The 13,944-nt window shown below is 38.0% G+C and overlaps 1 protein-coding gene across 1 annotated transcript in view; it reads right to left on the reverse strand.

Moving 5' to 3' along the window:
* Positions 1 to 13,944, reverse strand: part of LOC106094218 (galactosylgalactosylxylosylprotein 3-beta-glucuronosyltransferase P) — a 335,595-nt gene that overhangs the window by 201,595 nt on the left and 120,056 nt on the right. The window contains exon 3 of the mRNA XM_059370543.1: positions 8,481 to 8,515. The gene's annotated coding sequence lies outside the window, so the exon portion shown is untranslated. The remainder of the gene's footprint in view (positions 1 to 8,480; positions 8,516 to 13,944) is intronic.

The raw sequence follows: 13,944 nt of genomic DNA on the forward strand, positions 1-13,944 counted from the left end.
CAAATTGATTTTTATGCCCTCCACCATAGGATGGGGGGTATACTAATTTCGTCATTCTGTTTGTACCTACTCGAAATATTCGTCTGAGACCCCATAAAGTATATATATTCTTGATCGTCGCGACATTTTATGTCGATCTAGCCATGTCCGTCCGCCCGTCCGTCTGTCGATAGTACGCTCTCTTCTGAAGGAGTAAAGCTAGCAGCTTGAAATTTTACACAAATACTACTTATTAGTGTAGGTCGGTTGGTATTGTAAATGGGCCATACCGGTCCATGTTTTGATATAGCTGCCATATAAACCGATCTTGGGTTTTGACTTCTTGCGCCTCTAGAGTGCGCAATTCTTATCCGATTGGAAAAAAATTTTGCACGACATGTTTTGTTATGATATCCAATAACTGTGCCAAGCATGGTTCAAATCGGTGCATAATCTGATATAGCTGTCATATAAACCGATCTTGGGTCTTGATTTCTTGAGCCTCTAGAGTGCGAATGAAATTTTGCACCAAGTATTTCGTTATGACTTTCAATAATTGTGCCAAGTATGGTTCAAATCGGTTCATAACCTGATATAGCTGCCATATAAACCGATCATGGGTCTTGACTTCTTGAGCCTCTAGAGTGCGCAATTCTTATCTGATTGGAATAAAATTTTGCACGTCGTGTTTTGTTATGATATCCAATAACTTTGCTAAGTATGGTTCAAATCGGTCCATAACCTGATATAGCTGCCATATAAAGCGAAATTTTGACAAAATTTTATTTCTATAGGAAATTTTGTCAAAATTCATTTTGATAGAAAATTTTATCAAAATTTCATTTCTGAAGTAAATTTTGTTAGGAGTCCATTCCGATAGAAAATTTTTTCAATTTTTCATTTAAAATATATAAAAATTGTTGACATTTTTTCATTACATATACTCAAGACCACTGTATTACAATTATCTAACCCCCAGGCAATTCATGCCACTGTAAATTACCTTGCAAAACTTATCATTCATATCTTTCAGCTGAGAATCTTACACAGCCACAGCCCTTCAGGGAATTCAACAAAACAGTGACAATCTTATCGGCAATAGTTCAAGTCCAATATAATTTGTAATGGAGGTAAAATGTTACAAACTAAGACAAGGGGATTCTAATCTATATTGTAGTCTCATTAAGTGATTGTAGATAAAATGTGATACAATTCAATGTGACCTTGGTTGCGTCAAAGCACTGTTCACAAATAAAATTGATTTGCAATAAAAATTATTGTTATGACAATCTCATAGGGGAATGGTTCCAATCGCATCAGTGGAACATTTCGAAACTTTTGACGCATACAAATCATCCAATGTTACACGTATCCCATCTGCAGTCAGTTAGCAACTGAGTCCTGTCTTACCCCTTAGTGTGGCCATTCGATTTTGTTTTCTGTCCCTATCATTGAAACAACATCATCAGCAAGACCAATATTATCTCTCACAGACTCTCACAATCTCGTTATCGTTTTTTTTTTTCTTTTTTTTTGACCAAAACAAAACAAAAAAATTGATTGTGTAACGATAAAATGTAGTCACCGCTACTATGATGATGATGATGATGATGATGTTGTCACTGCCATTGCAGTTGTCATTGTCATTGCTGATGCCATTTCCATTTAGGCCTCCCATGGCAATGCACTGCCCAGTTTAACTGTTCGGTTGTCACATCCTCATCTTATTTGTCAATGCATTAGAGTAGAGAAACAGTCTGCATAATGGAGGGATTTGATTTGTGCTGGAGAGCAGAGTGGGTTCTGTTGTCCATTAATGTCCATCCATTGAAAGAATAGTTATTTGCTTTGGCTCAATGGTCAATGGGAAAATAACGAAGAATATTGAACGTGCTATGCACATTGTATTATGGGATTAAACTAAAGGATAACATCATCATTGAATATAGGATGGATTTTGACTTCTTCGGCCGCGGGAGGGCGCTATTTTTATCCGATTTGGCTGAAATTTCTCATGAGGCGTTCTGTTTTGGCATCCAAAAACTATGCCTAGAATGGTTGAAATTGGTTCATTACGTAGTACAGCTGCCATATAGACCGATCTCAGATCTACACATCTTGAGCCTATAGAGGGCGCGCAATTGAACTTTTGCACAAGCTGTTTGTTTTAATTTTTGACAACTGTGCCACGTATGGTCACAATCGGTTTATAACCTGATATAGCAGCCATATAAACCGATCGCTCGATTGAACTTCTTAAGCCTCTAGGGGGCGCAATTATTTGGTTGGAATTCTAAACGTGATATTTGTCAATGACTTCTTATAGTCATAACAAGTAAGGTCTATCTGTAGATGCATCTCCTGAATACATAAAAAAAGTCATTCAAAGAACGTGCCAAATGCGATTCATGGTAAAGGGTATAAAGGGCCGAACTGAATGCACTTTTACTAGACAGACATTGCACACTAGAGTGTCCCAAAAAACCAAAAGTCTATTTTAACCTTCATTTTTTTTCCTTTTGATGTTATGAAATGTTATGACCATTGGTTAACGATAACACGTGCCGATACGACGCCCAAATTTGAAGGTAATGCTCTCTAAGGAATCCAGTTGTGTATCTTATGTCCTAGCATGAAATTGATAAGCTCAGTAAAAAATTGCAAATTTTGCCCACGAACATTCCACTAAGGAACAGGGGCAAACAATTGGCTAAGTACACGTTTATAAGACCTTTATTACAAACTGTACCTTGCGCCACTACATTGGCTGTGATAAAATATACACTTCGACTCAGAAATTCCTCCTGATTTGGATTAGCCATGTTCGTCTGTCCGCATATCCGTGACTTTTGTCCATCCCTTGATTTTTGTAATCAAGGTGGCGATCGCATTCGTTATCCAATCATCATGAAATTTTTCAGACATCACTTTTTGTAGCCCAAAGACTTACGCTATTAATTAAGAATTCCTTAAGATTAAGATAAAGCTCTTATTGATTGCCCGATTCACACTTATAAAGTCATAGTTACTACAATTTTCAACCCTTTTTGCACGGAATTTGGTTTGGATTGTTGTACTACCAATCTGAAAGATTCTGCTAAATTTGATAAAAAAAAAACAAGTAAAAGCGTGCTAAGTTCAGCCTGGCCGAATCTTATATACCCTCCACCAAGGGTCGCATTTGTCTAGTTCTTTCCCGGTATCTAAGAAAAAACTGCTATGATATTGGAGCTTATTCAACTTATGATCCGATGATCCGGACCGTAATTGAACTGAATTTTGAAGACCAAAGTAGAAGTCGTTGTGTAAAATTTCAGCCAATTCGAATAAAAATTGCGCCCTTTAGGGGCTCAAGAAGTAAAATAGGGAGATCGGTTTATATGGAAGCTGTATCAGGCTATAGACCGATAGCTATATCAGGTTATTTTCCGATTTAAACCATACTTAGCACAATTATTGGAAATCATAACAAAACACCTCATGCAAAATTTCAGTCCAATCGGGTGAGAATTGCGCTCTTCAGTATAGGCTCAAAAACGGCTAAGCCGATTTTATTGAAATGTTTACAGATTGTGTAGGTTGATCCAGAAGGAGTAAGAGCTAATATAATTTAATATAATTTTTTGATATCGGTAAGGGGTCCGACGCTCCCGCTTACTCAAAAGCACAGCCGAAAAACAAAATTGGACCGATCGGGACAATATGGGACTCAAATGAAAGATATTTGTATGTAGAGTACGAATTTGATGGTAAAACTTGGTTCCAAGTATCTAGGTAGCCGTCCCCACCCTAAACACCCATATTGGCTGATAATGGGTCTGTGGTAATTGGCAGTATGGGTCTCAAACGAAAATCATTGGTGAGTAGAATGCGAATATGGCATAAAATTTGTGACGAATTATCTGGGGACCGCTATTCTCTAATGAAAGGTTTTTCAAAGTAGCTCTACTATCTATTTTTAGGACCAAGTGTCTGAATGGGCGACCAACCCCCAAAATCCAAAGGCCGGGTATATTTATCGGTTTTGGCAATATGGGCTCCAACTGAAAGGTCGGAAGTAGAACACGGAACATATTGCCATGTGGGTAGTATGTGATAAGTATGCCCTGTTTGTTGGTGTTTTCGGGGTGTGGTGGACAACCAGGCATTTGGCCCCAGAAGCGAATGCCAAATTCGAGTTCTACTTTTAAATAAATTTCTTTTGAACCCCATATTACCATGGTCGTATTCGGGGATGTCTTTTGTTGTGGTTGGGCGGCATTTAGGCGAGGGACCAACTCCCATCTGTGAGCATTTCAGATTGTGTTGGCTTTTATGTTAGGTTCGCATTCTACTTAAAACATACATCACTTGATTCCGCATTGTCATCATGGATCAGTTAACCTATATGGGGTCGTTTAAGGAGTTAGAGCGTCACCCAGATACTTGGACACAAATCTAAATCTTATGTTCGTAATCTACTCTCAAATACCTTTCATTTTAAATTCATTTCACTTGAATTTTGAACCCTATATAGTCAAATGCAAATTTTGCCCATGAACATTCCACTAAGGAATAGGAGCTAACTTCTCACATATCAGTGAGTGCAGTCCGATTCAAGTTTAAGCTCAATGATAAGGGACCTCCTTGTTATAGCCTTTTTTATAGCCTCTTTGGAGGGAAGTTTTACATGGCATAGTATCTCACAAATTTTTTCTGATGGTCTCGCTAAGATTCGAAGCCAGGCGTTCAGCGTTATAGACATGCTAACGTCTGCGCTACGGTGGCCTCTATATAGTCATGATCAGCTAATATTACGATTTCGGGACTGGTTTAAGGGGTTGGAGCCACCCCACATTTCTTGGAACTGATTTTTAATGTCATATTCGAAGTCTACTTCCAAATACCTTTCATTTGAGTCCCATAATGGCATGATCGTCCATAATGCCCATTTGGGGCGATTTTCGTTTTGGGCAGATGGACATGGCTAGATCGACATAAAATGTCGCGACGATCAAGAATATATATACTTTATGGGGTCTTAGACGAATATTTCGAGTAGTTACAAACAGAATGACGAAATCGTCCTTATATAAATATTTCATCTAAAGGTACTTAGTCTATTCTTACAAACTAATCCTTAAAAATAAACAGCAATTTCTAACATATGTTAACTCAGATGTGGTATGTGGTACATATGCTATTAACAAAAGGGATGTTCACATTAATGTTGGGGCAGTTCATACACTAAGATATGTTGTATAACTAACACCCCATTAAAACCCGATCCGAGGATTTGACTTCTTGAGACCTCAGAAGCCTCAATTTTCATACGAATTGGCTGAAACTTGGCACAAAGACTTAAGTTATGACTTCCAATATCCATGCCAAATATGATTTGAATCGGTTTGTAAACAGATATAGCCCCCATATAAACCGATCCCCGGATTTGATTTCTTGAGCCCTTAGAAGCCTCAACTTTCACATGTTTTGGCTGAAATTTCGACCAAAAACCATACTTTATGATCTACAACATCAGTGCCAAGTTTTATCCGAATCGGTCAATATGATGATATAGGCCCCCCAAGTACCGATATGACTTCTTGAGACCAAAGAATTCAAATACAAACTCAGTTTATAACGGTACATTTTTAGCGGAATCCATGGTGGCGGGTACCCAAGATTCGGCCCGGCCGAACTTAGCACGCTTTTACCTGTTAACAAAGCATTTTTTATATTTCATTTTTTATTTGCAGTCACAAGGCGATGCACCTCATAGCCATTGTGGCCATACGGCTCCATTTTATTTAAACATAAAAATATTTATTTATTGTTCATAACAATTTAAGTTACGGACTTGTCTTTCAGTACCTCCCATAGAGTTTTATGAACGTCAATCTATTATGGCTATTGATGATGGTCATTTTTGTTCAGTTATTGTTGCTATTTTCAGATTAAATTGGAAATAAATCCATTAAAAGATACTAAAGCGTCATCTCTTGTTTTTGCGACATATACAAAATTTAAAGGATAACCACAATTATTTAAAAAACAAATGGATTATTTGCAAAAACAAATAATGTGAATGAAATGAAATTTGGGCTGAAATTAATTTAAACAAGAAAAAGCGTGCTAAGTTCGGCCGGGCCGAATCTTATATACCCTCCACCATGGATCGCATTTGTCGAGTTCTTTTCCCGGCACCTCTTCTTAGGCAAAAAAAGGATATAAGAAAAGATTTGCTCTACTATTAGAGCGATATCAAGAAATGGTCCGGTTTGGACCACAATTAAATTATATGTTGGAGATCTGTGTAAAATGTCAGCCAATTCGAATAAGAATTGCACCCTTTGGGGGCTCAAGAGAGATCGATTTATATGGGAGCTGTATCGGACTATAGACCGATTCAGACCATAATAAACACGTATGTTGATGGTCATAAGAGAATCCGTCGTACAAAATATCAGGCAAATCGGATAAAAAATGAGACCTCTAGAAGCTCAAAAAGTCAAGATCCCAGATCGGTTATGATCAGGTTATGAACCGATTTGAACCTTATTTGAGACAGTTGTGAAAAGTAAGAATAAAATACGTCTTGCAAAATTTCAGCCAAATCCGATAAGAATTGAGCCCTCTAGAAGCTCAAGAAGTCAAGACCCAAGATCGGTTTATATGGCAGCTATATCAGGTTATGGACCGACTTGAACCATACTTGGCACAGTTATAGAATATCATAAAAGAACACGTCGTGCAAAATTTCATTCCAATCCGATAAGAATTGCGCACTCTAGAGGCTCAAGAAGTCAAGACCCAAGATCGGTTTATATGGCAGCTATATCAAAACATGGACCGATATGGCCCATTTACAATACCAACCGACCTACACTAATAAGAAGTATTTGTGCAAAATTTTAAGCGGCTAGCTTTACTCCTTCGGAAGTTAGCGTGCTTTCGACAGACAGACGGACGGACGGACAGACGGACGGACATGGCTAGATCGACATTAAATGTCGCGACGATCAAGAATATATATACTTTATGGGGTCTCAGACGAATATTTCGAGTAGTTACAAACAGAATGACAAAATTAGTATACCCCCCATCCTATGGTGGAGGGTATAAAAACGTCACGTCCTTTGCCAAAGAGATAAATAATATTAACAAGTAAAAGCGTGCTAAGTTCGGCCGGGCCGAATCTTATATACCCTCCACCATGGATCGCATTTGTCGAGTTCTTTTCCCGGCATCTCTTCTTAGGCAAAACAGGATATAAGAAAAGATTTGCTCTGCTATTAGAGCGATATCGAGATATGCTCCGGTTTGGACCACTATTAAATTATATTTATGTTGGAGACCTGTGTAAAATGTCAGCCAATTCGAATAAGAATTGCGCCCTTTGTGGGCTCAAGAAGTTAAATTGAGAGATCGATTTATATGGGAGCTATATCAGGCTATAAACCGATTCAGACCATAATAAACACGTATGTTGATGGTCATGAAAGAATCCGTCGTACAAAATTTCAGGCAAATCGGATAATAATTGCGACCTCTAGAGGCTCAAGAAGTCAAGATCCCAGATCGGTTTATATGGCAGCTATATCAGGTTATGAACCGACTTGTATTTTATTTGACATAGTGGTTGAAAGTACCAATAAAAAACGTCTTGTGAAATTTCAGCCAAATCGGTTAGGAATTGCGCCCTCTAGAAGCTCAAGAAGTCAAGTCCCCAGATCTGTTTATATGACAGCTATATCAGGTTATGAACCGATTTGAACCATACTTGGCACAGTTGTTGGATATCACGACAAAATACTACGTGTCAAAATTCATTCAAATCGGATAGGAATTGCGCCCTCTAGAGGCTCAAGAAGTCAAGACCCAAGATCGGTTTATATGGCAGCTATATCAGGTTATGGACCGATTTGAACCATACTTGGCACAGTTGTTCGATATCATAACAAAACACGTCGTGCAAAATTTCATTCAAATCGGATAAGAATTGCGCACTCTAGAGGCTCAAGAAGTCAAGACCCAAGATCGGTTTATATGGCAGCTATATCAGGTTATGAAGCGATTTGAACCATACTTGGCAAAGTTGTTGGATATCATAACAAAACACGTCGTGCAAAATTTCATTCCAATCGGATAAGAATTGCGCACTCTAGAGGCTCAAGAAGTCAAGACCCTAGATCGGTTTATATGGCAGCTATATCAAAACATGGACCGATATGGCCCATTTACAATACCAACCGACCTACACTAATAAGAAGTATTTGTGCAAAATTTCAAGCGGCTAGCTTTACTCCTTCGGAAGTTAGCGTGCTTTCGACAGACAGACGGACGGACGGACGGACGGACGGACGGACAGACGGACGGACATGGCTAGATCGACATAAAATGTCGCGACGATCAAGAATATATATACTTTATGGGGTCTCAGACGAATATTTCGAGTAGTTACAAACAGAATGACGAAATTAGTATACCCCCATCTTATGGTGGAGGGTATAAAAATTACTTACATTCTTATTTTCCTTTATTACTGTAAAAAAGTTGCCTGAAAAAGAGAAGAAATATTTTTTACATTAAGTCTAATAGTTTTAAAGAATTTTATAAAAACAAGCAAAAACGTATTAAGTACGGCCGTGCCGTACTTTTGACACCCAACACCAAGGATATATTCATCATTCTATTTTATTAAAACTTCAATACCATATCCATAGTTATATCCGAATATGGGCTGGTCTGAACTATTATACAATTCCCAGTTTCAGCGAAATAGGGTAATAAATCCGATTTGTATGAGATTAAAAGATTAAATTTGCAGATCGATCTATATGGCAGCGATATATAAATATGGTCTGATCTGGACTATATTATGTTGGGATGACGGGAGGCGTACTACAAATCGCAGATTAAATTTCATCGATATCGGGAAATAAATGCGGTTTTTAGGGTCTTAAAACCCTACATCGGTAGAGCGGTCCTATGGTATCTTTATCCAAATACGTAAAGTCCGATTTGGACCATATTCGGGTAGGATCGCGGGTAGAGCAACTCACTGTGCCAAGTTTCAACGAAATCGGACAAAAACAGTCCATACATCGGACTATCAGTCTATATGGCAGGCAAGGACGTAGCTAAGTTTATTTTGTCTAAAGAAAAAAATGTAAATTAAATTTATTCTTAAAACAGAATTTCGTTAACGGTTCCTTAATGACCAAATTTTATATTTATAAACTCAATACCGACAAAATTGTCCTTAGAAATTAAAATTTCTAAGAACAAAATTGTAATGAAATTTTTACTAAAAACTAAATTTTAATTATTTTTTTTTTTCAAAATTTTAGCGTATCATTCTCTAACGACAAAACTTCATTCAGGGCCGGACCCCCTTCCAAATTATTTTTTTTTTTTTTCAAAATTTCATTAAATTTTTATACCCACCACCGAAGGATGGGGGTATATTCATTGTGTCACTCCGTTTGCAACACATCGAAATATCCATTTCCAACCCTATAAAGTATGTATATTGTTGATCAGCTTAAAAATCTAAGACGATCTAGCCATGCCTCTCTGTTAAAAACCTTGCACAGATTCTTTTTTTGTCCATAAGCAGGTTAAGTTCCAAGATGAGCTAAATCGGACTATATCTTGATATAGCCCCCCTATTTAGACCGATCCGCCGATTTAGGGTCTTAGGCCCATAAAAGTCACATTTATTATCCGATTCGACATCCTTCATCAATTTGGCCCAGATCCAGATTTGAATATAGCTGCCATATAGACCGATCTGCCGATTTAGGTTGTGAGGCCCATAAAAGCCACATTTATTATCCGATTTTGCTGAAATTTGGGACAGTGAGTTGTGTTAGACCCTTCGACATCCTTAATTTGGCTCAGGCCGGTCCAGATTTGGATATAGCTGCCATATAGACTGAACTGCCGATTTAGGTTGTGAGGCCCATAAAAACCATATTTATTATTCGATTTTGCTGAAATTTGGGACAGTGAGTTGTGTTAGGCTTTCGACATCCTTAATTTGGCTCAGAGCGGTCCAGATTTGGATATAGCTGCAATATGACCGATAGGACCTTCCACGTTCTTCTTTCAAATTCCAAAATATCTTTAAAATGTTTTCTAAAGTCAAAATGCGTGCTTTACAATCTATTCTATGGTTGCCCAAAAAGTAATTGCGGATTTTTCATATAGTCGGCGTTGACAAATTTTTTCAACGGCTTGTGACTCTGTAATTGCATTCTTTCTTCTGTCAGTTATCAGCTGTTACTTTTAGCTTGCTTTAGAAAAAAAGTGCGCGAAATTTTGTTTACATTTGTTTGTTTGGCGTCAATTTTAATATGGAGCCCACAAAGGAGCATTTTCGTCATATTTTACTTTATTATTTCCGTAAAGGAAAAAACGCGGAGCAGGTTGCTAAAAAGTTACGAGATATGTATGGTGATAAAGCCTTAAAAGGAAGACAGTGTCGAAATTGGTTTCGCAATTCCGTTCTGGAGATTTTTCACTTTAAGATGAGCCACGTTCAGGTCGGCCAAATGAAGTTATGAGCATTAATTGGGTCGTCATGTAACTGAGCGTGAGATAGGAGAGAAGTTAAATATACCAAAATCAACCGTTCATTATTACATAAAAAGTCTTGGACTGGTGAAAAAGCTTGATATTTGGGTACCACATGTATTGAAAGAAATTCATTCAACAAACCGAATCAACGCTTGTGATATGCACCTTAAACGCAATGAATTCGATCCGTTTTTAAAACGAATCATAACTGGAGATGAAAAATGGATTGTTTACAACAACGTTAGTCGAAAACGATCATGGTCCAAGCATGGTGAACCAGCTCAAACCACTTCAAAGGCTGATATCCACCAAAAGAAGGTTATGCTGTCTGTTTGGTGGGATTGGAAGGGTGTGGTATATTTTGAGCTACTTCCAAGGAACCAAACGATTAATTCGGACAAATTGAATACAGCCATCAAGGAGAAGCGACCAGAATTGGTCAATCGTAAAGGTGTCATATTCCACCAGGACAACGCTTGACCGCACACCTCTTTGGTCACTCGCCAAAAACTGAGTGAGCTTGGCTGGGAACTTTTGATGCATCCACCATATAGCCCTGACCTTGCACCATCTGACTACCATTTATTTCGATCTTTGCAGAACTCCTTAAATGGTAAAACTTTCGGCAATGATGAGGCTATAAAATCGCACTTGGTTCAGTTTTTTGCAGATAAAGGCCAGAAGTTCTATGAGCGTGGAATACTAAATTTGCCAGGAAGATGGCAAAAGGTCATCGAATAAAATGGCAATTATATATTTGATTAAAGTTCATTCTAAGTTTTATTAAAAATGCATTTACTTTCTTTTAAAAAATCCGCAATTACTTTTTAGGCAACCCAATATTTGTGCAAAATTTCAAGCGGCTAGCTTTACTCCTTCGAAAGTTAGCGTGCTTTCGACAGAGAGACGGGCGGACATGACTAGATCGACATATAATGTCATGACGATCAAGAATATATATACTTTATGGGTTCTTCGACGAATATTTCGAAGAGTTACAAACAGAATGACGAAATTAGTATACCCCCATCCTATGGTGGAGGGTATAAAAATATTTGCTTAAATGAAAAAAAAATTTAGCTTTTTATTTAATGACATTATTTTTGTTTGTATCTTATGACCAGTCATGTGTTAGTCCACCTAATGACCATGAGAAATTATGGTGGAAGAGAAGATTTTATTTCGTGGAATATTACTGAAAACAAATGTACACATGACTGTCGATGCTACTTGCGGTAATTTCATACGAAAAAAGAATATGGAATGTAAATTGCCTCTGTTCCTTAATGGAATGTTCATGAGCAAATTTGCATGTTCATACATCCACTGAGACACACATTTCCATTGGCCTACTGGTCAGAGTTTCAGTCATGAAACTTCCTTAAAAATTCCTTCACCCATATTCATAGTTTTATTGAAGTATGCTGCAATGCTACTGACACATACATATATCCGCTTGCGAACTGGTAAATATCTTATTCATAAAACCTCTTTACATTTATAAATCTCCATGTGCTAACATTAATTTCACATTTTTGGGCTACCTACCAGAACATCGTTTGTTCATTGCTGTCCTTTGATCCTAAGTACAACAACAGCACTTGTATGTCAAAAATTTTTTTCCTCTTTGGGGTACCTCCCACAGCATCATTTGTTCCTTGCTGTCCCTTGATAATAAAAACAAACATAGCACTTGCGTGCAACGCAACAGCAACTTTTTATCCCTTGCTTTATATACCCTGCTGTGGTTCGTTTTTTGAAAACCCTTTTTATACCCACCACCATAGGATGGGGTTATACTAATCTAGTCATTCCGTTTGTAACACCTCGAAATATTCGTTTAAGACCCCATAAAGTATATATATTCTTGATCCAGCCATGTCCGTCCATCCGTCTGTCGAAATCACAATAGCGGTCGAACTATGGTATCTGTTATAACTTCCAAAACTGTGCCAAGTACGGTCCAAATCGGTCTATAAACTGATATAGCTACCATGTAAACCGATCTCCTGATTTGACTTATTGAGTCCTTTCAAGCCACTATTTTTATACCCACCACCGACGGATGGGGGAATATTCATTTTGTCATTCCGTTTGCAACACATCGAAATATCCATTTCCGACCCTATAAAGTATATATATTCTTGATCAGCGTAAAAATCTAAGACGATCTAGACATGTCCGTCCGTCTGTCCGTCTGTCTGTTGAAATCACGCTACAGTCTTCAAAAATAGAGATATTGAGCTGAAACTTTACACAGATTCTTTTTTTGTCCATAAGCAGGTTAAATTCGAATATGGGCCATATCGGACTATATCTTGATATAGCCCCCATATAGACCGATCCGCCGATTTAGGGTCTTAGGCCAATAAAATCCACATTTATTATCCGATTTTGCTGAAATTAGGGACAGGGAGTTGTGTTAGACCCTTTAACATTCTCCGTCAATTTGGCTCAGATTGGTCCAGATTTCGATATAGCTGCCATATAGACCGATCCTCCGATTTAGGGTCTTAGACCCATAAAAGCCACATTTATTGTCCAATTTTGCTGAAATTTGGGACAAAGAGTTGTCTTAGGCCCTTCGACATCCTCCGTCAATATGGCTTAAATCGGTTCAGATTTGGATATAGCTGCCATATAGACCGATCTTCCGATTTGGGGTCTTAGGCCCATAAAACACGCATTTATTGTCCGATGTCGCCGAAATTTGGGACAGTGAGTTAAATTAAGCCCCTTGACATACTTCTGCATTATCGCCCAGATCGGTCCAGATTTGGATATAGCTGCCATATAGACCGATCTCTCGGTTTTAGGTTTTAGGGCCATTAAAAGCGAATTTATTGTCCGATGTAGGCGAAATTGTGGACAAAGAGTTAAGTTAAGCCCCTCCACATATTTCTGCTCTGGGACATAAGGTATGAGTTTTGCACCAGATTTTGACGAAAGGTGGTTTACATATATACCCGAGGTGGTGGGTATCCAAAGTTCGGCCCGGCCAAACTTAACGCCTTTTTACTTGTTTTTTTTTCATTTTAGCTGAAATTTTTCACGCGGTGTTCTGTTACGACTTCCAACAAATGTGGCAAGTACGGTCCAAATCAGTCTATAACCTGATATAGCTTTCATGTAAACCGGTCTGTCGATCATCCTTGTTCGGTTCCTAGATGTTTTAATTTTTGTTGGCTTGTCAGAAGTTTGGTATGAAAAATAAAATTATGCCCTTTAAATTTATTTTGTATAAATTTTTAGCAGGGCCCATGTTGGTGGGTTCCCAAGATTCGGCCGGGCCGAACTTGGCACGCTTTTACTTGTTTATAACTATCACATGAATATTGCTTTGTTGTACACACCACGCGCATTTTGTGTAATGGTGGACTATTATTTATGTTTGCCTAATACTAC

This window comes from Stomoxys calcitrans, chromosome 1 (assembly GCF_963082655.1).
Source record: "Stomoxys calcitrans chromosome 1, idStoCalc2.1, whole genome shotgun sequence".
Taxonomy (NCBI): Eukaryota; Metazoa; Arthropoda; class Insecta; order Diptera; family Muscidae; genus Stomoxys; species Stomoxys calcitrans.